The sequence below is a fragment of the Chionomys nivalis genome, chromosome 10 (assembly GCF_950005125.1).
Source record: "Chionomys nivalis chromosome 10, mChiNiv1.1, whole genome shotgun sequence".
NCBI lineage: Eukaryota > Metazoa > Chordata > Mammalia > Rodentia > Cricetidae > Chionomys > Chionomys nivalis.
This window is the reverse complement of record NC_080095.1, coordinates 61569933-61596810: the sequence shown is the minus strand read 5'-3', so window position 1 is coordinate 61596810 and position 26878 is coordinate 61569933. Positions and strand designations below refer to the sequence as shown.

The following is a 26878-nucleotide window of genomic DNA, read 5'->3' as shown; positions in this document are numbered from 1 at the left end:
AGCAAGCCCTTCAAAAGAGGGAGCGATTAGACTTTTCTCAAAAAATTTACTAGCCTTCAAGAATTAGGCTGCTGTGTCTTCAGAGAAGAGGGTCACATGGCAAGGATGCAGGGTGACTTCTGGAGAAGAGAGCAACTGGGAACTGACAGTGATCAGGTGATAGCTTCAGCCATACAATGGCAAGGAAGTTCTACCAGTCCTGAGAGATGACTGGGAGAGAGTCCCATCTCAGATGAGATGGCAGCTCTGGCTGGCAGTTTAAATTCAGCGCAATGAGACACAGAGAGGATCCGCAGAGGTCCAGATAAAACATTGTTGTAGCAATTGAAAACCAATCGCACTTTTTCTTCCCAACTAGAAAAATGGTAATTTATTTACTTGCCTCTAATTCATATATCCGTTCTTATATCACTCAGACATTATATTAGTTTTAGCTCTTCAAATGCCTAATTTCTTTCTTTTTAAAAAAAATTTATTGATTTTTATTGAGCTCTACATTTTTCTCTGCTCTCCTCCTTGCCTCTCTCCTCCCCTCCCCTTCAACCCTCTCCCAAGGTCCCCATGCTCCCAATTTACTCAGGAGATCTTGTCTTTTTCTACTTCCCATGTAGATTAGATCTTTTTAAGTCTCTTTTAGGATCTCTGTGATTGCGATTTGTAGGGTATTTTTTTTTTGCTTTATGTTTAAAAACCACATATAAGTGAGTACATGTGATAATTGTGTTTCTGGATCTGGGTTACCTCACTCAAAATGATGTTTTCTACCTCTATCCATTTGCATGCAAATTTCAAGATGTCATTATTTTTTTCTGCTGTGTAGTACTCCATTGTGTAAATGTACCACATTTTCCTTATCCATTCTTCAGTCAAGGGGCATTTAGGTTATTTCCAGGTTCTGAATATGACAAACAATGCTGCTGTGAACATAGTTGAGCAAATGTCCTTGTGGCAAATGGCTGATTTCTTTGCTTAATCTTCCATACTCTCATTTACTGTTCCTTTGAATGCAAGTCAGTATCCCCACCGTTCCTGTTAGTGAGAAATCAGGACATTGGCAACTCGACTCCGCTTTGCTGTCAGGTGCCATGTTTGCTGCTGTGAGAGTGTTTGCAGAGAAACCAAGCTGCAGCCCGACATGGGCATGAAATACCTCAGTGAGGAAACTGCATGGTGGATGTGCAGCACTCCTGCTCAGAGTGCATCTTCACCAGGAAAACGTCCTTAGGTGACGACCCTTGAACTAGAGCACATGCATTTGCTACGTGACAACACTTAGCTGGCTTTCCCAGGAAAGGCCAAAGGAAATCATGTGTAGCAACTCTGTTGAGGTGATTAAGAGATAGGATTGCTTTAGGAGATGGCAGGAGACTCAATAAAGCTTAGTTTAATTGGGAAGGCACAGAGCTTCATATTTATCCAACTGGGACTCCCGATGTCACTGGGTTTCCTGATCCTGTGCTTGTGGGTTTTGCTTCTCACTAGAAGAATTCGTTCCATACATTATGGAGATTGTAACATACATCGTATGATTTTCAACATTTCTTAGTATGTTGGGCTGGGATGTATTCATTTATTTGTTTTTAAGTTAGCACACAAAGTAACAGATTTCTTGGTGGATTTTAAAATTTAATTGAATTTAATTTTATGTGGATAAGTGTTTTGCTTGCATGTATGGATGTGCACCGTATGCAATGCCTGGTGCCCAAGGAGGCCAGAAGAGGGAATTAGATATCCCTGGGCCTGGAGTTATGGAGGGCTTGAGCCACTATTTGAGTGCTAGGACCCAAGCTCTGGTCCTCAGCAAGAGCAAGTCTTCCTACCTGATGAACCATTCTCTAGTTCCTCATTATGGCATTTCATACACACTTGGTTTTTTATGCCCCCCCCCACCCCGCTCATCCTTCTGCCCACTTCTTGCTGGTCCTCTTCCCCACCATGTTTAATCTGTCTTCTCTTTTTCTGCCATGTGTGTTACAAGACATGTTCCTCCCACTGCCCCTCTGTGTTCCATGACATCCTCCCCGCACCACATTTGAAGCTAGTCTCCTAGTTCCTGCTTATGTGAGAAAGCATGCAGCATTTGTCTCTCTCTGTCTGCCTTATTCTGATGAATGTAAGGATTTTCAGTTCTAGGCATTTCTCTGAAAATGTTTCACTTTTCTTTTGGGGAAGCTGAGTTTTACAGAAATCTTTGAATGTATAATGTCCCACAACACCACCTTCTGTGGATGCCAGGGTCCTGCCATTACAAATAATTTTTTGGTGATCAAAATTGTGTTTTGGGTTCGGTTTTTGGTTTAAAAGTTGAAAAATCACTACTAGCATTTTCAGTGTTACAAATGCAGCACGGTTTTAAAATTTCCCATAAAAGGAAGTAACGCTAGGTGATTCATATGAGAGAGATTTCCAAGGGAGTTGTGAGAACTGATGGGGCGTTTGTGGAGCTGATCTCAGAAACACGGCACCATCGTCAGAGCGCAGGAGAGTTAAGCTCTGGGGCAGGTAGACAAAGACACTGGTCTCTTAGAGAGACAGTATATGAATTTCTATAATTTCCATAGAAGGCTTGTGCAGCATACCTGGGTTACAACTCCGCAAAGGAGCAGGGGAGCTGTTAGGAAGGATGCCAGGCACGGAAATAAAGTGCTGAGGAGTACATGCTGTCTAAAACAAGGAGAGTCTCTGCCCTTTATGGCTCAGGAAAGGTTTGCCTAAAAAGAGACTTGGAAGTGTATGATCTCTGAGAGCTCAGATACCACGCCTCTGCAATTCCCCTTTCCATTTTCCAAGGCCCCTGTCAAGCAAAGAGAACAGGCCAAGTCTGGATGTACAGATAGGGTTATTCATCAGAACAGAGTGGAGACCGAACAAGCTCGCATCATCTGTAAGGGACCCTGCCTCCTGCATATTTGCTAAGTCAGCTGTTCTTTGGAATGCTGCTGGCACAAGGGAAAAGTGAGTAGCAAGCTGATGACATCACTGTGTGTAATTTATAAGGAATAGGAATAGCTCAGCAACACGGAACTCCACTGGGTCTGGGCTGCTAATGAAGCACTTGACAACTCGGCGGCAACCTGGTACCTCCACCTGTATTAGCTGCGTGCGTTCTTGATACAATGGAAATAAATTATACAACACAAGTCTGTCACTCGAAATAGAGAACTTCTCCAACTGTACCTCTATTACCTCCTTTTGTACCGTAAAAGGAAATCTAAGACAATCATTTGGGTCCTTAAGTGCACGTTCATTCTTCTGGTCCACTGTGGCTCTGTAAGAACCTTCTGCTTTTGAATAAAGTTCCCTGCTAGCTCGTGAGCTGTGTGAGTGCACTTATCCCAGTTCCTTAAATAAGCGGCTGAAATCCTGAAAAGACCCACTCCAGTCCCTGACCACTGGTAACAGCCGCACGTATGACCAATTTACAAGGCCCCCTTTCTGCAGAAAGCGCCGTGGAGAGTGATGTGCCACTTGTCCAGTTGGCCTGCGCCAGACCAGGTGAAGTACATTGCCTCTGGAGCCTCCCTGTTAGTAAGTCTGTCTCCCCCACTAGTGCTTCTGTTTGCTAAGTTCCCAGAAGTGCTGCGCTTCCCACATAACCTCCTCACGTCTTCCTTTTCTCAGGAGTCCACCCCATTGCCCTGGTGTTTCTGGGCTGTGGTCTCTACCAGGGGAGACCAAACAGTCATCAAGTACTGAAGGGAAGGCTAAGCCTCCAAACGCCACTATTAGCTACTCCTGATCAGAAAGGCACCTGGGAGGGTTACCTGGCTATTTAGGCCTTTCTCTTCTTCAATGGTAATATTCCAAAAGTGGCCAACGGAGATGGGAAAAGATTTCAAAGTGCTTCTGCTTGCTTATGAAGTGTTTTTCCATTTTGCTTGGCGAATTTAAGATTGTGCCTAAAATATTATTTATTTTATGTGCCTACATAGTAAAACTTCCCCATCCCTGAGTACATAATATTGGAATTGGCCTCTCTCTTTTTTTATTGTTTATTTATTTATTTATTAAAGATTTCTGCCTTATCCCCGCCACCACCTCCCATTTCCCTCCCCCTCCCCCATCAAGTCCCCCTCCTTCATCATCCCTAAGAGTAATCTGGGTTCCCTGCCCTGTGGGAAGTCCAAGGACCACCCACCTCCATCCAGGTCTAGTAAGGTGAGCATCCAAACTGCCTAGGCTCCCACAAAGCCAGTACAAGCAGTAGGATAAAAAACCCATTGCCATTTTTTTTTAAATTAAAAATGAACTTCCCTTTCCTTTTTCCAAACCCTCCTGTATATCCCTCATTGGTCTCTTTCAAACTCATGGCCTCTCTTTTTATTAATTGTTATTGTAAACATATATGAATATACATATATATTCCTAAATATAATATTAACTAGTACATACATTTTCAGGGCTAAATAACTGGTATTGGATAACTAATTCGTGTGCTTTTCCCTAGGGAAGATTATTTCTCCCAATCCCAGCATTCTCCAGTTGTCTTTCTGTATGTTTGAAGCCGTGTGGGTGTTTCCCTGCCCACTTTGACAAACCCATTCGTGTCATCCTTGTTAGCTGAACTTAAGACATGCCCAGCAAGAGAGAAACCATGCCTGGTATTGGAAATGGAGCTCACGACTCAGTGCTAGCAAATTCTTGGGAATTTGAGGAGCATCTCTAGCTACTACTTTACTGAGCCAGTATAATCCCTAAGGACAATCTAAACACTTGTCCTTATACCCACAGATAAATGCAGCCCTCACCCCTCATCGAGGAAACTTCTCTTTGCAACAGATGGAGACCATTACAAAAAATCACAAATAATCAAAGCGAAGAGTTGTGGAGCTCAGTCCCAGTGAATACAACTACACAACACTCCTACACCCAAGGCTCTACGAACACTGTAGAAGAGGGAATCGCCTCTGCTTTATTTACCACTGTCCTGTGACCAGAAGCCAGCCAGGCAGAGGGCACACCGTCTTCATTATCTGTAATCATGGTGCTCCTTCCAACTGTCTTAGGGTTACAGGAAGAACTAGTTAAATTTTGAAATCCCGTTCTTCAACTTATAAAATATACAAGAAACTACCTGCTAGTCCCAAAAACTTGTTTTTTGATTGGGCCTTCACTGGGACAGCTGAAACCAGGGGTTAGTAATTGCCTGGGTACTTCAGTAGGAAATCTTTCACGCATTTTATGAGCCAGTTTTCTTGGCTGTAATTTGGTTAGCTCTGTTTGCTTTTCTTATAACTTGGGGCTTTGGAATGAGGTTCTTTAGCAGAGACACCAAGGTTAGAGAAACCTTCTGAATGTGAACTTGGAAAGTGGCTATGTAGTAAGCCTGAGAACTTGGTACTAGAGGATGATTTGATTATCACCTTAAAAAATTATGCCATAAACCACATATTGAGGAAACAACATGCATGTCTTAGTTGGGGTTTCTATTGCTGTGAAGAGACACCATGACCATTGCAAACTCTTTATAAAGGAAAATATTTAATTGGGCTGGTTTACAATTCAGAAGTGTAGTCCATTATCATTGGTGGGAAGCATGGCAGCATGCAGGCAGCCATGGTGTTGGAAAAAAAGAACAAAAGGAACCGTGAGCTCAACATATCTGGCTCTATTTTTGACTTTTCTTTAAAATTTAGCTTACTTCAAAATGTTTTATGAGTCAACTAAGACATTTCCCTCAGAAAGTGTTTTACAATTTTGGGCACTGCAGCTTTAAGTCACTCACATTCAGGCTAAATCAAATTTGCTGAGCAAGATAACGTAGTTATTTGTGCACAAAACAGTAACAGAAAGAATGAATGGCTTGTAACAGCTGCTGCGAGTACAAATGTCGAAGTTTTCAGTGAGCCAATGACTTTAAAAGGTCATAGGAACGTACGTTCCACCTTCTAAACTGGGAATAAAGTAGGACATGTGGTCTGCTTCCCACAGTGAAGGAACTTGCTTCCCGCTTTTCTACGTCAAAGAATGGCTTTCCCATCTGCCACTGTTTATGCCATCCCTTCAGACGCAAGTCTTTCCTTCTCCTTATGTGTTTATTAATCTTCAAGAGGTGCCATTATGAAGGCTCTAGGGTGGATCTGTTTCCTTGTATTTGGCTAATAGTGTTAGAGATGATTGGCTTGGAAGAGCCTTCAATATCAAAAACAAATTTGAAAAAAAGAATTACATGAACTGTGAGCTCATGATTAGGATGCTGGTCAACATGACCGAGTAAGCACTTTATACTATATTCTTTTTCTGATTGTTAATTAGGTCAGAACTTTGCTGTTTTCTTCAAAATCTCTATCTGCAACTTATACTGTGCAGTTGATTTCTCATGAAAGAAGAATGCTGTAGTCTCCTACTGTGTTTGTAGATTGTTCTTAGCTTATCTTATACATTTAAGTATTTGAAGACTGTCATGAATTTTGAGATGTAATCTGACTATATGATGATAGTTTTGACGTGTTCTTGGATTCGATTTACCAGTATTTTATTCAGTATTTTTGCATTGTTCACGAGTAAGATTGGTCTGTAGTTATTTTTCTTAGTAATGTCTTTTTGTGGTTTGGGTATCAGGGTAATTGTAGCCTCACAAAAAGAGATTGGCAATGTTCCTTCTGTTTCTATTGTATGGAATAATTTGAGAAGTATTGGTTTTAGTTCTTCTTTGAAAAGCTTATAGAATTCTGAGCTGAAACCATCTGGTCCTGGGCTTTTTTTGGTTGGGAGACTTTTGATGACTGTTTCTATTTCTTTAGCAGTTATAGGTCTGTTTTGTTTTCTTATCTGGTCTTAATTTAATTTTGGTAAGTGATAGTTATCCAGAAATTTGTCCATTTTCTTTAAGTTTTCCAATTTTGTGGAATACAGGTTTTCGAAATATGACCTGATAATTCTCTGTATTTCCTCCATGTCTGTTGTTATATCCCCCTTTTCATTTCTGATTTTATTAATTTGGATATTCTCTCTCTGTCTTTTGGTTAGTTTGGATAAAGGTTTTTCTATTTTGTTGATTTTTCCAAAGAACCAACTCTTTGTCTCATTGATTCTTTGTATTATTATTTTTTTTGTTTCTATTTTGTTGATTTCAGCTCTCAATTTGATTATTTCCTGCCATCTACTTCTCTTGGGTAACTTTGCTTCTTTATGTTCTAGAGTTTTCAAATGTTCTGTTAATTCACTAGTGTAGGATTTTTTGTTTCTTTTTGTAAGCATTTAGTGCTATGAACTTTCCTCTTAACACTGCCTTCATTGTGTCCTGTAAATTTGGGTATGTTGTGTGGTCATTTTCATTGAATTTTAAGAAGTCTTTAATTTCTCCCTTTATTTCTTCCTTGACCCATTGATGATTCAGGTGAGTATTGTTTAATTTCCATGTGTTTGTGGGCTTTCTGGAATTGGCATTGCTGTTGACTTCTAGTTCGAAACCATAGTGATCTGATAAGATACATGGGGTTATCCCATTTTTTGGTATTTGTTGAGGTTTATTTTGTTACTGAGCATGTGGTCAATTTTTGAGAAATTTCCATGAGGTGTTGAGAATAAGGTATATTCTTTTCTGTTTAGATGGAATATTCTATAGATGTCTGTTAAGTTCATTTGAGTCATAACATCTGTTAGTTCCCATATATATATTGGTTTTTTGAGACAGGGTTTCTCTGTAGCTTTGGTGCCCGTCCCGGAACTAGCCCTTGTAGACCAGGCTGGCCTCGAACTCCCAGAGATCTGCCTGCCTCTGCCTCCCGAGTGCTGGGGTTAAAGGCGTGCGCCACCACCGCCCGGCTTTTCTGTTAATATTTTTGTCTGACTGAGTTGATATCAATTTCATTTAAAAAATGTGCATAACCCCACTTTTTCTTTGGAAGATTATTACAGTTTGGCTTTATTCTTGGAGATGATGTGAGTATGTTTCCAGGAACAGGTCCTTTTTATTCATCTTCTGTATTCTTTGGTCCTACTGCTGGCTTTGGGAATGTAAAGTATCATCATCATCATCATCATCATTATTATTATTATTATATTTAAAGTTGAACTTTTAAAATAAAAGCACAAAACTCCCATGTACTAAAATTATACACATCAAGTATTGATCTTACATCAATCTATTGACAATTACCAGCACCATGTTTTCTTTTCTCACCTAGGTTAAACACGCCTAGGGGATCATTCTTCAAAGTATATGTTCTTTTAAAATAAAAAACTCTTAGAGAGGTCAACCCTCAAGAAACAATCAAGACCTTTTACCAAACATAGATTATTGATGACAACATCAAATGTCCTTTAGAAAAATAATTTTTAAAATATTCTTTTCCAGTTGATGGACTTTGAGATACTGTTACTCAATGTGGCAAATGAATCAACCCTCTTGATGGTAGGCTGATGCACTCCGATGTCCTGGAGCTTCCACACAGGAATGTGAGCACCTTCTTCATTGTTAAAGCTGTGTGCTTCTCCTGAATTTAGACTCAATCCCCATCAAGTCTAAATTAGGTGCAGTCACAGACTTTAAACTTATGAACAGAATTAGGGAAATGGTTAAAAGTTCTCAGAAACGTAAGTTCAATTATAGATATATTTAAACTATATATTGTTTATAGGCTATAGGAAATTTAACACCACTTTAAACATCACATCTTAAACTCCTTAGCAGTTTCATTTTGCCAAGAAAATCATGGTGTTTTATATCCAAATAGATGTTGAAGGTTTGGCATTTCCCTACTGAGACAGCATAGCGCCCTCTTTCATCTACTGTACACAGTTCAGACTCCAAAGATACAGTGTGGTCACATTAGCTCATGGAATCACCCCCCCCCTCCCCATTCTTTTTGAGCAGGGTCTCATTATGCAGCTCTGGCTGGTCTAGAACTAGCTTTGTACTCCAGATTGGTCTCAAATTCTGAGATCTGCCTACTTTTGCTCCCAAGTTTGGGATTAAATGCATGCACCACCATGCATGGCAGAATGGGCTTTTCAGAGGCTCCAGATTGAATCCAACTCTTGGTAGCTTTCTCCGGCCTTCTCCGGGAGGTAAGGCTGGCTCACTGTGCTCCAGTCCCTCAGCCTCATGTGCAGATATGGTGGTTGATTCAGCACTTTGTGGGAAGGTGCAGGAAGAACATTGCTGCCCACAATGACTAGAATCAGAGTGAAGTGAAAAGCGCTGAGGTCTAGCGCCAGGTGCCACCATTTGTTCTCACCAGTATCGGTTAAGTGACACCAGTAAGTTTTCACACTTGAAAATCTTGAGTTGGAATTTTCTCCAAGGCTGAGAAGAGGCACAGTTTCCCCAGGAACAAACAGGCAGAGAAGATTTAACTTCCACGCCCTGCAAGGCGGGGAAGACAGGATTGCTTTTTATTCTGGAATGGAAGCAGCTACACTCCGTTTCCATGTTACATGGCGCAGAAATAGAGATGGGGTCAGTCAGCTCCAGAAACGGCCACGCAGAGCGGCTGCATCAGTGAAGGCATCACCGGTAGCTAGTAGTCTCAAGCCTGGGCACCAGAGACATTTTAAACCACTATGCAGCGAGACAGCTTCTCTGACTACTTACTAAATTAGCCTAGCGTCTGGTGTTCCAGAGGGTGTCTGCTGCCGGCGTGTTGGATGGCAGCAGAACTGAGTGAATGTGAATTAGGAGCATGACTTGGGGGAGGGGAAGCAACACTGACAAACTCCCAGTCTGCACTGCTTCCTGGTGGAATAGGAATACAAACCCAGAAGAGAAACAATCCCCTCTGCTCTTTTAGGTTCCACTAAAACAAATCAAAAAAGTTTAAGTTTCGTAACTGTTATTGATTATTGATGGTTTTGGAAATATAATTTGACATATACATTTTAAAAATTCTGTATCCAAAAGGTGCTTGGTGCTGTTCTTGATGGGTCTGGTGTCTGTGTACATTCCAAATCCCTTAAACACAGCCATTACATAGTTGATAAATGTTTTAAAATAAATGGTTATTTATTTCTTAACTGCTTCTCAAATTAGAAATTGTAATTACAGGAGTTCCAGAGGCTGGCTCTGTGTGTTTTATTATTTTTGTTGGTCTCCACCACAGATGGAGTTTTCACTGGTAATTCCTCAGAACTAAATCCATTCATAGGGAATTCAGAACAGTAGAAATAAATTTCACGTCATAGAGTAGGAAATGATAATAAAAAGGAGCCAAGGGATCTGGGACGCAGGCAAGCCCAGCTCAGTTCTCCACTGGTGTTGGGTTTTGCACAGGCTGGCTCACGATAACCTGTACCACATAGTCCTTTGAGCTCTTCAGCTCCTCCAGTTTCATCTTATCAATGAGAGACTTGCCAGGGAAGAACCACGGCTGGCTGCCTGGCCCCATCCCCTCTGTCGCATGTAAGCGCCTCTTCACATGGAATACCGTGTCTGTGCTGCGTCCCACGAGCTTGTGGCCTTTGCCTGTGGAGAGGCGCGGACAGAGCTGAGACTCACGTCCAGAATTGGGAGGTGGCTCAGGGATATCCAGAGCCTCCATGTCACTCTTTTTCCTCTATCATGTTGATTGGTGGTGCCAAGCAATAGACTGGCAGCTGGTATGGGTTCCCCAGCTCATCGTAGCACTCCGTCAGCGCACCGTGCCAGTTCCTGATCACTGCTTTCAAAAGCGTGTGCTGCAGCCTTCAAGGCATCCCAGACCTCTTTCTGCCCTTCAAAAGCTGGTGCAGTGTCCCAAAATTCATCCCTCTTGCTGCGCAGTTGTCCATCTGTCATGAGATAATCGCTTTTCCATTTTGGTTTCTCCTTTTTCAAAGCCTGGTTACGACCTAGAGCAACTCCAATGCCGTCTGAGTTCTTTTTGAGGCTGCTGGAGGAGTCGTGTTGGGCGCCCACGCACCCGCCCAAGCTGCCACTTCAGGGTGCTTGTCCCGACCGCCTCAGGCCGCATCATTATTTTTTGATTATTTTCTTTGTTCTCTTGTATTAATTTATTTTAGAAATTTGAACAATGAAGTCTGAATCTTCTGGAAAATCTACTCTATAATTAGCATTTTCATATTATTTATTTGGAAATAATTTTAAGTTAAAGGAATAACATTTTAGGATATATACATATATTCCCTACCATCATAGAGTAAGTCAATATTTTATTTTATATTTCCTTAGAATAAGTTCTATCTACATATCTACAGATCTTAGTATCTGTCTATCTATCTATCTATCTCTCTATCTCTCTATCTCTCTATCTATCTAATCTAACATCTCTATGAAACAAAAAATAATCTTTTCTTATTGATTTTATTGAGCTATACAGTTTTCTCTGCTCCTCTCCCTTCTTCTCCTCCCCTTCAACCCTCTCCCATGGTCCCCATGCTTCCAATTTACTCAGGAGATCTTGTCTTTTTCTACTACCCATGTAGATTAGATCCATGCATGTCTCTCTTAGGGTCCTCATTGTAGTCTAGGTTTTCTGGGATTGTGATTTGTGGGCTGGTTTTCTTTGCTTTATGTTTAAAAGCCACTTATGAGTGAGTAAACATGATAATTATCTTTCTGAGTCTGGGTTACCTCACTCAATATGATGTTTTCTAGTTCCATCCATTTGCCTGCAAATTTCAAGATGTCATTATTTTTTTCTGCTGTGTAGTACTCCATTGTGTCAATTTTCCTTATCCATTCTTTGGTCGAGGGGCATTTAGGTTGTTTCCAGGTTCTGGCTATGACAAACAATGCTGCTGTGAACATAGTTGAGCACATGTCCTTGTGGCACAATTGAGCATCCTCTGTATAATATCCAAAAGTGGTATTACTGGGTCTTGAGGAAGGTTGTTTCCTAATTTTCTGAGAAATCTCCATACTGATAACCAAATGGGCTATTCCAGCTTGTACTCCCACCAGCAATGCAGGAATGTTCAAGAAATTGGTCATCAAAAGAACAAAAAAATCCAATAAAAAATGGAATACAGACCTAAAGAGAGAACTCTCAACAGAGGAATCTAAAATGGCTGAGAGATGCTTAAGGAAATATTCAATATCCTTAGCCATCAGAGAAATGCAAATCAAAACAACTCTGAGATTCCATCTTACACCTGTAAGAATGGCCAAAATAAAAAAAAACACTGATGACAATTTATGCTGGAGAGGTTGTAGGGTAGAGAAAACACTCCTGCATTGCTGGTGGGAGTGTCCCAGTGCTGAGAGCCTATTCTCTCTTGCTCAGCTTAGAACTGGGGGAAACTGAGACACTTGTTCCTGCCTCAAGAAGGTGATGGGACAGACTTAGTTGACTTCCCAGGGGAGGCCTTACCTTCTTTGAGGAGTAGATGGGGAGTGGAGTGGGAGGAAGGTGGGGAGAGACGGAGGAGAGTAGGGAGGAGGAATGAGATTGGCACGTAAAAACAAACAAACAAACAAACAATAACGACAAAAACAGTTCTCTTTGATGGATTCCTGTCTAGGTTGTTACTTTTTCTTCAGGGGATGGGGGTGGGGTTTGTCAGAGAAGCTTTTTGTCTTTCTCATTGTGAGTCTGAAGTCATCAATACCACTGCAGAAGCTTCCTTAGTCTTTATAGTCAGCAGGAGCACAGTTCATGGACTTCCACATGGTATCTGTTGACAGGATGGAATACAGAAATCCACCTGGCCTCCAGTGTTAGCAAGAGTCACAGACCTCAGCATGGACTCCAGTGGCAATATGGACCACAGACACCAACATGGCTTCAGGTGGTAGCACAGACCATGGCCATGTGCATGGCCTTGGTAACATGGGCCCTAGCGGCAGCAGAACCATGACCCAAACATACCCAGACATCCACATGGCCTTTGTTGGTACCATGGGTCACAGGATCACAGCCACCTAGATATGCACCCCACCACCGTGGCAGCACGAGCCACAGATTCATACACATCAACATGGCCTCGACTGAGGGGGCATAGCTCAGTTCTGAATATCAACACTGTGCTCACTACTCTGTTCTTCCATCCTTCCCACTCTTCTAACTGGCAGTGTGCTCCGTAGATTGTTTTGCCCACACAGCTCTACATGCAAATACTCTTTGCCAGGAGTCATTGTTCTGACTCAAGATCTCTGGTCTCTGAAGTGACATAAATACCAGACCATTGCTGAAAACGTCTTTGATAGCAGTCATGCTTCAGGCTTTCATCCTCGTGCCTGATGGTGTATTCCTGGGTCTTGTTCTGCAGTCCTGGCTTCTCCTCTCACTTCAGCAGCTAGTAGATGGGGTGCTGAGGTTGGCCAACTGCAAACACTGGATCTGGGTCCAGATGGCAGCCGAGTAGGTCAGGCTGCCCCACAAGGCAGGCTCTTTCAGGCTGGCTGATCCCCATGGCTGGCTACTTGGATTTTATTTTTAAAAAGATTAAATACTGGGCCAGAAAGATGGATTGGCATCTTAGGCTTGATGCACTAAGCCTGATCCCGTGCACCGACATGATGGAAGGAGAAAACTTTCCCACGTTGTCGTCTTGCTTTCACACGTGTGCTATGACAGGCGTGCACTCCTTCACCACATACATGCACACGTAAATAAATGTAAGAAAGATAAATTAAAAAATTATAGACTTTTTTTTTTAGGTGGGAATAGAGTCAGGACCATGTTCTAGGTTGATATTCTTATATTACTTTATAAATAGAAGTTCTAATTTCAGGTTTTTAAATAATTTTATAACCAATTTCTAGCCCATTCCATTTCCTATTTCCTCTGGTGTGATCAATTACAGGGTCCACTCTTGATGACTATATTATACTACAAATAAATATTTTTACAATATGGAGTTGATGGAAGAACTGAAAATTATCCCATTCAAATACTCCCCTCTAGAGCTGCAATTACCCTTGCTCCCTACAGGTGGCATTTTACACCATGAAATAGTTATTCTGTTTTTTTCCACCTTCATCAGAGGCAGCCACTCTGGTCTCCTCTGAACAGACTCTTCCTTGACCATTAACTTATTTTTGAGTGTCATAAATGATCGAGTTTGTCTGGAAAACTGCTCTCCTATCGAGGACTAATGACAAGACATTCAGCTTGTTCATTCACCTCACTGCATTCATAAACTGTGCTGTTACACAAATATGTTCATTGTTGAAACTATTTCCCACAGAATGTGCTTTCCCCAAGGAGAGCCGGCTAGCTGTTTGAATAGTTTCTCTTGGCTTCCTAAGCCCAAGAGTGAACACATGGGTCAGGACAGCATCAGAGAAGTACCTGAACCGTGAATTCTTCCTTCACAACACAGCTCACATATCCTGATCTGCCCACCTTCAAGAGCTTCTATAGATTTCCTCCTTCAAAGCAATTCCTTATCCATTGCTGTCCATCTTTAAAGTACTAGCTACATTCTGTCTTTGTTCTCGCCTCCCATTCTCCTACATTAGTCTCCTACATCAGAATGATACTGCAGTTGCTAAGGTCAACTAGTCACTCTTTAATAAAAGAGTGAAACAGGGGACTCCCAACTTTCATTAATTCCGGAATAGAACTCCTATGCTCTGAGCACTGTTCTAGGTACTAAGATGCTTTATTGAACAAGATCAATGTGAGTCTCTGTTGTTGGAGGCCACTTGTTCATTTCTCAGCCACACAGTCTCCCAAAAATAATCACACAGGACCTATATTATTTAAATCACTGCTTGGCCAATCACTTAGGCGTATTGCTAGCTAGCTCTTATATCTTTGATTAACCCATTTCTATTAATCTGTGTATTGCCACGTGGCTGTGGCTTACTGGCAAGGTTCTGGCTGGCAACTCATGTCTTTCCCCTCTGGCAGCTCCATGGAGTTTCCAACTCTGCCTACTATCTCTATATAAATCTCTTCCAGCTTGGCTATATTTTGTTAAGCCATTGGTCAAGAGCAGCTTCTTTATTCATTAACCAATAAAAACAACACATATCCAGAAGGACTTCCCACACCAGTTCCCATTGTCATGGAGACCAAGTGAGCATAAACAGCTGATCTTGGCAAGTGTTAATGATGAGAATAAAGGATGGTGGTAAGAGAAGATGAATCAGGTGTCCTTTCAGTTGCATAGCCCAGAAAGCTCTTTCTGGTGGTAAATGTCAAGTTGATGCTGCAACAACATGAAACTACCATGAAGAACCTCATCTTACTTAGCAGCAACTCTGGGCAGCTCACCCACATCCATCTCTTACATCTCTTAAAAGGTCTCCTCTGGCTGGGCAGTGGCAGTTCAAGCCTATAATTCCAGGAGGCAGAGACAGGTGGATCTCTGTGAGTTCGAGGCCAGCCTGTTCTACAGAGTGAGTTCCAGGACAGCCAGGACTGTTACACAGAGAAACCTTGTTTTGAAAAACCAAAAAAAAGTCTCCTTTGATGTTTGATGAACATACAGTTCAGATTTCCTGGTCTTCTCTTGCTATCTTGTTTGACTTTGTTTTATAAGTTTCTTTTCTTTTTTATTAGCCAAATCTTGAAATTTTGGTCTTCCTCATTCGATCTTTCTTTCTTTCTTTCTTTCTTTCTTTCTTTCTTTCTTTCTTTCTTTCTTTCTTTCTTTCTTTCTTCTTCTTCCTTCCTTCCTTCCTCCCTCCCTCCCTCCCTCCCTCCCTCCCTCCCTCCCTCCCTCCCTCTCTCTCTCTCTCTCTCTCTCTCTCTTTCTTTTTGTTTTTAAAGACAGGGTTTCTATGTGTAGCTTTGGAACCTGTCTTGGAACTCACTCTATAGACCAGGCTGGCCTTGAACTCAAAGAGTTCTCTGACTCCTGATTTGTGGGATTAAAGGTGTGCACTGCCACAGCCTGGCTTCCAAGTTCTTCTTGAACAAACAATCTCATATGTGGTTGTCTTTATAGTTATGAGTCTGCAACTGCTCATAACTGGATCCCCATTTTTTCTTTAGATCTCCTGACCAAGTGTCCTACTGTCTACAAAACCTTCTACTTAGATGTTTCAGAGGCATCAACACAAAATGTCCTCTTCTCAGCTGATGCAAGTCAGGAGCTAGGAATTATGCCTGCATTGATATATGTGTTTATCAATTTCTCTCACAGGCTTGTAAACCTCAGTAAAGCAAAAGTCAGATTTAGTAACTTATAATGTACATGTTAGAGGTGCTTCTTATATACTTGTTAAAAAGTAAAAGCGTATTTGGATGTATCCCTTATTTAATGAAAATTAATCTAATACACCCATCTACCCATCCACCTATTTAATCAATTTATATTATCTATCTAGATTTGTCTGAAATGTGCTTATGGGAATGAAAGGTTATATTCATATTACAAATGACTTTTCACTCTGGTATATGTATAACCACTTCTGCCTAAATAAACAATATCCATATACAAGAACTATTTTGCAGAAAAATACATATACCAATTAAAATTTTGTTTATTTTTTAATGTGCATGGGTGTTTTGCCTGCACAAATGTCTGTCTGTGCATCACATTCATGTCTGATGACATTGAAAGCCAGAAGAGAGTAATATCCTGGGTCTAGAGCTACAGATGTTTGGGAGCCACAATGTATGTGTTAGGACTTGAACCCAGGTCCTTTGGAAAAGAAGCTAGTGTTCTTAACCACTGAGCCATATCCCTAGGCCCACATATGTGACATTTTAGACTGGTCTCTATGATCTTTGTCTACTATAAATAGCGAGAGGAGCAGTGTATTAACAAATGAGTCAATCATTCTGTTGTTGTTGTTGTTGTTGTTTTTTTGTTCTCAAGTGTTTCCCTCGAGTCTTTCTTGCTTCACTCTGTATTTCAGGGGATGAACTCGTACAAAGTGTATTTTCTAGGCACTTCTGCTACCTGGTGTCTGCTTGCATTTGCAGGAGGGAGTGAGAACTGGAGACATCGTTCCAGTCTTGCTTGTGGTACGATCCCCTGAAGCCTTGTGATGTTGCTCCAGTTCCCCTCAAGCAGCTGGCACTGAGCTTGAACTCCCTGCCAAGCTTATTCAACTGCTGGAGTTTGTTAATGATATCTCCTCCTCAGTGCTCTGGCGCAGACAATAACTTCCTGCACTTGCTAGTGTTTGGATTGCCATTCCTCTTGGCAACCTGGTTACTAACCCATGCATTAAATTTTCTTATTGGAAATACATGGTAGAGATTTTTATCTTTTTGAATGGAGCCTGGCAGACACAAGCATCAAGAAGCAGGATATTTTGTTTTTTATTGATTTATGTTAATCTTGTTTCTGTCTGTGTGTCCATCCATCCATCCATCCATCCATCCATCCATCCATCCATCCATCCATCCATCCTTTACATCTGTCTGAAATTTGTCTTTGAGAGAAGAAAGGTCATATTCCAAAAAACTTTCTATTCATATACAAACTTAATATAGGACCATACTCAGACAAATGGCATACTTATGTGGTTTTACATTAAAAATTTATTTTTAGAAAATTTCAAATGCACCAAGAAATATATAAAAATAACTATATATCTGTCAACCAGTTAAAGTGTTATAAAAAATTCTCATCTTCTCTCTGTAGAGTCTAGTTCTATCTATCTTGAGCTGCTGTGTGTGTCATTCTAGTGATAAATATGTTCCATATATGTTTGAAATGGTGAGCATTATTTTCAATACTGAGTTGTGGTTGTTTTTAAACTTTAATGGGTGGTACCTTATTGAATTTCTCTTTCTGCAACTTGCTTTATTTTTTTCAACTGAGCATTTTAGAGTATTTTATGTGTTGTTATATACAGTTCTAATCAATTAAACAATCCTATGATATATAATAGTAAGCAGGTGTGATGGTTAATCTCAGTTGTCAGTTTGATGAGCTGTAAACTCCTAGCAGCTCATCAAACTGCTGCTAGGGGATGCCCGCAGGGGGATATCTAGGTTAAGTTAATTGGGATAGAAAGCCATGCCACTGTGAGTGACACTGTTCTCTGGACTGGGATCCCGAAATGAATAAATGAAGAAAGTGAGCTGAGTACTTTGGAGACACAATGTGATGAGTCATTTCCAGCTATCATTGCCTTGAATTCCCTGCCGTGATGTCCTATACCCTTGGACTTGACTCAAAATAGACCCTCTTCCCTTAAGTTGCTTTTTTCAGGGTATTTTATTATAGCACTAGGGAAAAAGAATGTCCCTATACAGTTCATCTATCAATTTTCTTAACAACTGGTAGATAATTTCTTATTTATGTTATGTTATATCATGTCTTCTATGAGGGTTCCTCTGGCATTGAATTTGAAGGTGTAAGGTACATAATCATCATTGCAGTTTGTGATGGCCTCTTCTCTACTCTATCAGCAATACTTGAGATATCTGGTTTACCCCAAGTCCTTGCCATATTTGATATTAATAGTCTTTCAAATTCAATAATGTGCCACGAAGTAATGTTTCCTCCATTGACAGACTGTGTATATCTTGGTAGTCCCATAAAATTATATTGCCTAGTGATGTTGTAGCTACCTTACTTTGTATCAGTAACACAATAATGAAATTGTCTAGTGAAACATTCCATTTTCCAATGTGACAGAGCTTAAACTGTATCATATTATCTGATATAGAGCGTTACTTTATTATCTATTATGTATTTGAATTTCATCTTCTATGAATTGCTTGTATATTCTATGGTATGGTTTCATTGAATTGTTTTTTAATGACATGAAAATTGTATATATATATTTATGTAAAAAACATACTTTATTACTCCTTTGTTGGATAGTGTTAGACATATTGTTTCTAGGCTCACAGTTCATCTTTTAACTTTATTCTTGGAATTCTTAATCTTGCAGTGTCTTTTATTTTAGTGTGTGCAGATTGGTCAGTCTTGTGTGTTCACAGGTCTTTTCTAATCTCAGCAGTCTGATGATATGTTTCTGTATTCTTTATGTTGGATACGTGATTTTTATAGCCAATTGTGTCAAGACTTTGTTGAAGAATTCATTCTAACCTTACTCTATTTTCTCTATCATAGAAATCATTTATTGTAAGTCTCTTAGTAAGGGTTATAATATGTTTGTTTTCCTCTTTCTCCCTCTAAGTTCCAGCGATTTCACTGTTATAACCCCTGTGGTTGTATCTTTTTGATAGAAGGGAGGGAAAATCAGGACAGCTGATAGAATCTTTTACCATCTCCTTCTCCTTCCTCCTCCTTTAAAATCATCTTGAGAATTCTTGACTTCACACTTCAAAGTGAGTTTCGTTTGAGCTTGTCAAAGTCTTTGCAGATTTGTTTAGCATTGAATCAAATCTATACTTTTAAGAGGATCATTGCTTTTAAATCCCGAAATAAAAAAAAGAACATGTCAATAATTTCATTAGGATTATGTTTTAGCAAAGCTTCTGAATCCCTCCCCCTGCCATATTTATTATACTTTGTGCTGGTGGTTAGTTGAGAAAATGCCTTAGTTGAGAAAATGCCTCAATCAGATTAGCCTATATGCATGTCTGTGAAGGTGTTTTCTCTATTAATAATTTATGTAGGAGAGCCCCGCCCACTCTTCATAGTGACACTCTTGAACAAGTGATTCTGGATTGTATGATAAAAGTGAATTGAGTAAGACTTGGGGAGCAAGCCGGTAAGCAACATTCTTCCATGGTCTTTGCTTCAGTTCCTGCCTTCAGGCTCCTGCTTTGAACTCATTCCTTGGCTTCCCTCAGTGAAGAACTGTGACCTGTAAGCTGAAGTACTCCCTCCCGCAAGTTACTTTTGGTCATGGTGGCTTTATAACAGTAAGAGAGAGAAAATAGGACAGGAATTGGTAGCAGGGAGGATAGTACTGCTGTGACAGACTGGTCTATGTTGTTGTGGGAGGACTGTATTTGGTTTAGGGACTTCAGACTAGAGAAGCCCCTGAGCATCCTGAGCTTAGTAAGATGTTAACGGGACTTTAGAAGGTAATGCTGAAAGATGTTAAAGGGACTTTAGAAGGTAATGCTGAGAGCAGGGCTGAGGATGCAGGCTGGGACTGAGAAGTTTCAGATGGAAATTTGAGAGTCCTTCAAAGACTACTGGGGCTGTTCCCATGATACTTTGAACTAAGAATCATGGCTTCTCGTCATCTAGGCGTGCAGAATCAGCTGTGATTAAGAAGAGAGCTCTACCACTGAAATGAGATCTTTGCCTTACCAGGACAATCCGTGCTGGTTAGGTGAAGCTGAAGCTGAAGAATCAGTTGTGACTAATAAGAGACCAGCATCAATGAGGTGAAATCTTCAGGGGTATAAATGTTTCCTTAGCAGAACCACACAGAACCTGTATGGTCCAGAGAGGGCCAAGGTTGTGTCTCAAGTTAGAAGCCAAACTTTGTAACATTAAGAGTCTTCCATGTGTTACTAGTTTTGAAGGCATGAAGGAGTCATGGAGAGCTGCTGAGGCTTGGCACCATGTGGCAGACTTGGAGTCCCTGCTTCGAGGCCAAGTGGCCACTGGGAAAAGTTCAGTTTAAGTTTTAGTGGAAACTCTAGGACACTTGAGATGCTGGGACTGTGGAAAGACCAGCAGGGTCAGGCATGGCATGGAGCTGACTTGAGTCCATGAAATGAGCTGTTTGTGTTATGGATAGCAAAGCCAAAGAAGTGGAGCTTTTGAAGGCGTTTGGTTCTCAGAAGACCACAACGGAGTACCAAATATTGGACACTGAATTATTTACGCTATTCAGTTTCATTTTTTATGATTTGATTGTGATTATGCTCTGGTCCTCTCCTCTTAGAATAAGAAGTATATATCTTGCTTTTGATTTTGCAAAAACCTTTTTATAGCTGACTTTTAAAGAGACACTGAAATTTAAAGAGAACTTGGACTTTTATAGTATTGAGTTTCTTAAAGATTATGGAACTTTTAAAGTTACCCTATGTTTTTTATTACGCTATCAATGCTAACCTCACATCCTGGGGTCAAACAAAGCAAGGCTATTATGGTTCAATAGTAATGTGTTGGTGTGTAAAGTTGACAAGGAGTCAGTTGTGCTGGTTAGTTTTTTTGTTTTTGGTTTTGTTTTGTTATCTTGACATAACCCAGAGTCATCTGGAAAGAGGGAACTTTTCAACTGAGAAAATCGAAGTTTTCTTCAATTTTTATCAAATTGTCCTGTAGGCAAGTCGATTGGGGGGTGTTTTCTTGATTAATGATTATTATGGGAGGGCTCAGCCCACTTTAGGTGGTTCCACCCCAGGGAAAGTAGTCTTAAGTAATACAAGCAAGCAAGTTGAGCAAGCTCTGAGGAGCAAGGAAGGCAGTAATTAGCATTCTACTGTTGTCTCTGCTTCAGTTCTTGCCTCCAGGTTCCTGCCTTGAATTCATTACCTGGATTCCCTCAATGAAGGACTGACTATGACTTGTTAGGAGAACAGAACTGTTTGTTTTCCATGTTGCTTTTGGTTTATTTATCAGAGAAATAGGAAAAACCAAAACCTAAACCAAAACAAACTAGGATATACTTATTCTGTGATAACGTTTAGTTTCAGGCCTATCATAAATGTTGTCTTAGATCACTAAACACAGAGATTTCCATACATCCCTTCCCCTTTACATGCACAGCATCCCCAAATCCCTACCAGAGGGTACCATTATCACAGTTATTAAACTTACACTGACATGTCCTCATCAGACGCAATACAGTCTACTTTTATTGCTGTATATGCTATAGGTTTAGACAATGGCATAATGACGTGTATTCCCCACTATGGTGTCTCACAGAGTAGTTGTACTGCTTTCTTCATGTTCTAGCTATTCACTCTGCTTCCCATAACTTCTGTCTCATTAGCATTGCCTTCTCCACAATGTGAGAGTGATACCATATGTAACCCTTCAAAAATGGCTTCTTTTACTTAGTAAGTAGCATTAAAATTTTCTCTGTGTTTCTTCACGGCTTAATAGCTCATTTTTCTGTTCTGAATAATATTACATTGTCTAGATGTACTAGTTTGTTTGCTAATCTATTGAGGATAATCTTAGTTGTTTCCAAGTTTTGGTGATTACAAATCAAGTTGCTCTATATAAGCATGGGCAGGTTCACGTGTGGTAATATTGCATGAACCTTATTGATTATTTTGAAAAGGCAGTACTTTTATACTATGTAGGTTTTCATACTTGTTAGTGTTTCGCATTCTTGTTCTGTTTCAACAGTTATACTTTCGTTTCTTTTTCTTTTTAGTGTAGCTTATCATAGAGTAAAGTAGAGAACAGTCAAGGGGTCAGAGTTGACAATGCACAAGGGACCATTACCCCAATCTACATTTCTGATCCACATGTCAGGCAGGCTCTCCATTATCTCTGAAGTTTCTAGAATAAGCAGCCCTTACAGGAAGGGGGAATAGTATGTATTTATTTTTTCCCAGAAGGCCTCCCATCATGTAATAATCTCATAACTCTTAAGTTTCCCCTGGTTAGTTTTAGGTAGTTATTAGCTTGTGACTGGGTAGTTCAGGATTCCAGGGTTGAAGGTGGGACTCCAATCCTATTTTTCTGACTAGTAATTAAGGTCTATGGCTTAATAGGCTGTTAATTATGAGGGAGAGTCCATCCTCAGTGTCCTCTGATCATGCTCATAACTTCATTTCTTTTCATTCATTTATTCTTTTGACCAAGCTCTCTAGATCAATATATTGCTCACGTTTCTCACTGGTGCAGCAAAATACCCGACAAAAAACAACTTAATGAAAAAAAAAAAACCATAACAGAGGTTGACTCTAAGTGGTATTGATGGACACTTCTTTCTCATTTCCGGCATTTTTGGAAGTGTCTAATGCTTTTAACTTTAGTAAAATATTTGCTTTAAGTATATTTGGGAAATTTGCTTCTAAAACTAGTTCATTAGGTTTATTTTTTTTAAGAATCACAAAACCTTACTGAATACAATTAAATAATTTTTTGTGCACCAATTAAAATTGGTTCCACTTCTTCCCTGTTAAGGATTACATTGATAGACTTTTTTCTATATTAAATTACCATTGCATTACTATAATAAACTTGAAATGGCTGTTTTATATTCGTTTTTTTCTTCAGTGTGTATATGTGTATATGCAGGTATGTGTGTGTTTGTGTGTGTGTGTCTGTAGGTCAGAGGAGGATATCAGGTGCTTTCTTCTATCAATCTTCATATTATTCCTTGAGACAGGGTCTCTCAATGGACCTGGGTTTCAGTGTCCTCCATTCCTACTAGGGTGACAGCCAGCAAACCCTAGTTTGTCTCTCCATCTGACCCCAGTACTGGGAACCATGTCTGATTTTCTGCTGGTGTCTTAAAGTTTGTGAAGGAAGGACTCACCCACTGAGCTCTCTCTCTACCTTTTATATTTATTTTTTTGTGTATTGTTTTTCAGAAGGTTAGTTTTTAATTCATGACTTTTACATTTATTGTCTTTATTATGGTTGCCTAGAATTTTTCCTTATTGTATTTTTCTATTCAAGATTTTATTATATTTTAAATTATGTACATGTATGTGTCTCTCTATGGGAGTAGGCACACATGAGTGCATGTGCCCTCAAAGGCAAGAAACATCAGATTATTTAGAGCCAGACTTATACTTGTGAGCCACCATGAGGGTGCTAGGAGCTGAACTCAAGTCTATAAAAGCAAAAGTGCTCCTAACCACTGAACTATTTCTCTAGTCTGTTGGAGGGAGGGCCACTTGTTCTTCCTGGCTGCCTGGCTAGCTTAGACCCAAAATAATCACACAGAAAATATATTAATTAAATCATTGCTTGACCCATTAGCTCTAGTTTTTTATTGGCTAATTCTTATATTAATTTAACCCATTTTTTATTAATCTGTGTATCACCACAAGGTCATGGCCAGCAAAGTTTCAGCATGTCTATCTCCAGTGGTGGCTCCATGGTGTCTCCCCCTCAGTTTTCCTTCCCCTAGAATTCAGTCCAGTTTTCCCTGCCTACCTAAGTTCTGCTCTATCAACAGGCCAAGGCAGTTTCTTTATTCATTAATCAATAAAAGCAACAATAGACACAACACCTCCCACATCATTTCCCCTTTTCTGTTTAAATGAAAAGGAAAGTTTTAACTTTAACATAGTAATATTACATATAACAAAACAGTTATTAAGCAAGAATTACAGTTACAATATTTATATCTATTTTGCCTTTTATTATAACTACAGAAAACTGTAACTATAATTATAATTTTTTATTTCCATCAGACTCCAGAAGGATATAATATTACCTAAGTAAACAGAAAGTGCATTATAAGCAACTTCCAAAATTGATAGAGACATCTTGCTGCCTGGAAAGTCAGTCAAAAGTTCTTCTGCATTGTTGGGGCATCTGTCTTTGGCCTACAGGCCCATAGTATCCAGCAGACTTTTCCAGGAAACAGGGAATTTCAAAGACAGTTTCACCTATATTGGCAGTTTGTCAGTCACTTCTGTTTCCTGCTAACATCTGGCAGACTCTTTCATGTAGCAGGAACCCCAAAGGATCATCTCACCTTTAGGCAAGTTCAGCAGTCATTTTTCTGTGGCTCCTACATGTCCAGTTAAGCAGTCCAGGCAAAAGCAGTTTTTTGCCCAAAGAGTTAGCAAACTCCATAAGAAGCCTCTTTGATGCCCATTTTTCTTTTGAAGTAACAAGTGCTGCCAGGAGCAGACATGTTTCACTGTCATGAAAAGTCCTAAGTCCTTAAAACATTTTAAATGCTATATTCTGAAGGTCTTTGAAAGATTTGAAGAATCCCTATCCATCTGAAATATATCTCTGTACATCTAGAAAATCTAACTAAGATAGCTATAAGCTTGAATATTACAGGTGACTATTTACCTATATTTCTTAATTTTATGTTACATTTTAAAATGAGCTTCACAAACACAATACTTTAATCAATAGCAGAAATATCTATCTCTATCTATCTATCTATCTATCTATCTATCTATCTATCTATCTATCTATCTATCTATCTATCATCTATCTATACCTTAAATTTGTATCAGCAAACCAGGATCCAAGCATACTCCTGCCTGTAAGATGTGCTGGAGTAAAGGAGGAGAAGAACCTGTAGGAGTGGCCAACATGACTGGTCCAGCTTGAGACCTATGCCACAAGAAGGAATACTATCTAACACTACCTGGAGGGTCAGGAACCAGAGTCTGGATAGCCCAGAGAGCTAGGATAGAACCAAACATGACCAGCAAAAAAAGTCAACTAAATTAGTCCCAATTATACTCTGCTGTATGCATAAACCAGAGCTTAGCATTATCATCATCGAAGAGGCTTCATCCAGCAACCTTTGGGACCAGAGACACATAGCTGGAGACTTGAATCACCTGATCAGGCTGTGCTTGATCTATGGTTTTTGTCATCACTCCGAAAGTGCCCTTCCTGGGCTTTGAAAGGCTTGGCCATCAGTTTTCTAAGTGACTGTGACTGTTTATCATGCATTTACTTTGTCATGGCTTAAGATAGACCAGGCAATTGGTCATGTTGGAATTTGTGGGTTATAATTTGATACATTAGATGACTGCATCTAGGTAGGTAGTGGTTTGTGTTTGCCTGCTCTTTGATAATTCTCTGGAAAACTGAATACTAATATCACATATAAAAGAGACAAGGATGAATGAAGGTAGAAGGAAATGTTCTTCTCTGTAAGCAGCAAACAGACATGAATCTCTTATTAAATTTTACAGGCAGGGAGCCTGCAGTGCTGATCATGAGTCTCACTATTGGGAGATTTAGACTGGTTATGAAATCATTGTACCAAAGCAAACAAACAGAGTTGAAATGTTTTAAACCTTGGCGACATTTGGGTGGTGTCAGTAGGGCCAATTGTAAACATTTCTAAACACATAGTTCAAAGCTATCTATGACAACCAAATTTAACTAATTTGAGAAGGAAATTATTTATTCGAATTACATTGGACTAGAGAACCAGTCTTGGGACTGTGCTAGAAGAAATGACAGTCTAAATCATACGACAGACCTGGCTCAATGGGGACACTGCTGTCACTGCTACTAAGAACTATGACTCACACTGTTGACATCGCTAGCAATGGCCCTCCAGAGCTGCCATCAGCTCTGCTGGTTCTGCTACCTAAAAGCTTGATTTTTTGTGACAGCCACTTCCATTACCATGGATAATTTATTCCTTCTGCATGTCATCAGACAAAGGAGGAAGACTGACTGGTTGGCCAGCAAGGAACTGTCCGGGGATTTGGTAGGTTTAGAGTACTTATGACATTCGAATTCAATCCATCTATCATCCACCATTCTGTACCTTGTTTTTTTTTTTTCTACCCTGATCAATGCTTCTGCTTTCACTTAAGTGATCTCAGTGGGCTGTGAATTCAACTGACGTTATAATTTCGAAACCGGCAGGATCAAAGTTTGAGTTTGATTTTCAGTTATCTTAGCCCTGCGGCTGGAAGTGATAAGAGATTCTTTTAGCAGTCAGAGAAACACAGGATTTCACTTCATGCCTCCAGCCAGGAATTTGTGGTTTCAGCTTGTCACTCTCTTACTTTAAGCAGCGAAGCTCTCCATGCCCACAGTTCCCGTGTTCCTCATGTCTTTCATAATGCTTACACATCCTCGTGAGATTGAGGATTCCGTCAAGATGAAAATTCATGGGATGAGCTTCTAGATGCCCATCTTTGGACATGGCTTTGATTTTCATTGTTTTTATTTTTTATTCCAATGGAATCTTTTGAGAGGACTGCCATTTAAGGCTGCATCTGCTAATAGTTTATGTATCAGTCAATGTTTTTAGTTAAAGCAACTCTGCATGAATTGATTTAAGGGTACTTCTTTACACAGACTTACTGAGGCTACAAGTTAGACACAGTGCTCCACATCATGTCCTTTGGCACCATGGCTGATGCCCCTGAGCTTGGTGATGCACTTTACACAGCTGACTGGAGCTGCAGCGGATCCTGCAGCAGGGTTGTTAGCATTGCTGGGTTTGCTGCTCCAGGAATATTGTTGGTCTCCAACTCGTGTTGTTGGAATAAATCACTCATGTTCCCCTCTTCTTTAC

General features: G+C 40.1%; 1 pseudogene; it reads right to left on the bottom strand.

The window, feature by feature from the left end:
* Positions 1–10181: 10181 nt before the first annotated feature.
* LOC130882280 (ubiquitin domain-containing protein 2-like) overlaps positions 10182–26878 on the bottom strand; it is a 36515-nt pseudogene continuing 19818 nt past the window's right edge.